Source organism: Cucurbita maxima, unplaced genomic scaffold (genome assembly GCF_002738345.1).
Source record: "Cucurbita maxima cultivar Rimu unplaced genomic scaffold, Cmax_1.0 Cma_Scf03952, whole genome shotgun sequence".
NCBI classification, from domain to species: Eukaryota; Viridiplantae; Streptophyta; class Magnoliopsida; order Cucurbitales; family Cucurbitaceae; genus Cucurbita; species Cucurbita maxima.
The window spans coordinates 1-1,473 of NW_019275968.1; the positions used below are offsets into that span (position 1 = coordinate 1).

Consider the following 1,473-nt stretch of genomic DNA (forward strand, 5'->3'; position numbering starts at 1 on the left):
TTGGGAAGTCCTCGTGTTGCACCCCTTTTTTTCTTTCAATTTCTCCGAGTTCTTTTCTTCCTTTCTCTACAAATGAGAACCTCCCCCGCTCACGCCCATCGCGTTTCGATCATTCCGCCCCGCATGCGTTAAATCTGATTTTGTGCGCATGGCATGTCGGGTGCGATCATACCAGCACTAATGCACCGGATCCCATCAGAACTCCGCAGTTAAGCGTGCTTGGGCGAGAGTAGTACTAAGTTGNNNGGCGAGAGTAGTACTAAGTTGGGTGACCACTTGGGAAGTCTTCGTGTTGCACCCCTTTTTTTCTTTCAATTTCTCCGAGTTCTTTTCTTTCTTTCTCTACAAATGAGAACCTCCCCCGCTCACGCCCATCGCGTTTCGATCATGCCGCCCCGCATGCGTTAAATCCGATTTTGTGCGCATGGCATGTCGGGTGCGATCATACCAGCACTAATGCACCGGATCCCATCAGAACTCCGCAGTTAAGCGTGCTTGGGCGAGAGTAGTACTAAGTTGGGTGACCACTTGGGAAGTCCTCATGTTGCACCCCTTTTTTTCTTTCAATTTCTCCGAGTTCTTTTCTTTCTTTCTCTACAAATGAGAACCTCCCCCGCTCACGCCCATCGCGTTTCGATCATGCCGCCCCGCATGCGTTAAATCCGATTTTGTGCGCATGGCATGTCGGGTGCGATCATACCAGCACTAATGCACCGGATCCCATCAGAACTCCGCAGTTAAGCGTGCTTGGGCGAGAGTAGTACTAAGTTGGGTGACCACTTGGGAAGTCCTCGTGTTGCACCCCTTTTTTTCTTTCAAATTCTCCGAGTTCTTTTCTTCCTTTCTCTACAAATGAGAACCTCCCCCGCTCACGCCCATCGCGTTTCGATCATGCCGCCCCGCATGCGTTAAATCTGATTTTGTGCGCATGGCATGTCGGGTGCGATCATACCAGCACTAATGCACCGGATCCCATCAGAATTTCGCGGTTAAGCGTGTGGCCACTTGGGAAGGTAAGCTAATATATGGATAAAGCAATTCTTATAGTAGCAAGTTAGCCCCTTATCTGCGTGGAGGAAAAATGGGACTATTCTGAGGGGCTGGGCTGGAGTGGACAGTACTCCTTGGCCTTTTACTAGTTAGTTCCCCCGGTAAAGCCCCCACCCCTGACGACCTATTCTATACCAGCTTCTTCTATAGATGAGATAACTGGAGCAGATTTAATAGCAAGGGATATTGACCCAGCAGCTTGTTGCGCAAAAGAATATGTTTCAAAACAAAGAAGCTCCATTCTTCGTTAGAGTGGTTCTTCGACTGTTCACCTACTAAATAAATGATCATCTTCATCATCGCTACGCTACGGGGGAGCATTGCTACGGGGGAGCATTGTCCGAGTGAATAAGCAGGGCAAAGCTTGATTTTCGAGGCTGGGCTGACATCACATACACAAGTACTCTCTAAACCGTGCAATAA

General features: G+C 48.9%; 2 non-coding genes and 1 pseudogene across 2 annotated transcripts; all 3 read left to right on the plus strand.

The window, feature by feature from the left end:
* Positions 1-158: 158 nt before the first annotated feature.
* LOC111475959 lies at positions 159-301 on the plus strand (annotated as a pseudogene).
* Positions 302-434: 133 nt separating this feature from the next.
* Positions 435-553, plus strand: LOC111475958. The gene has a single exon (XR_002716812.1). It is a non-coding gene; the product is annotated as a 5S ribosomal RNA (ribosomal RNA).
* A 133-nt stretch (positions 554-686) lies between these two features.
* LOC111475957 lies at positions 687-805 on the plus strand. Its single transcript, XR_002716811.1, has one exon. It is a non-coding gene; the product is annotated as a 5S ribosomal RNA (ribosomal RNA).
* Positions 806-1,473: the final 668 nt, after the last annotated feature.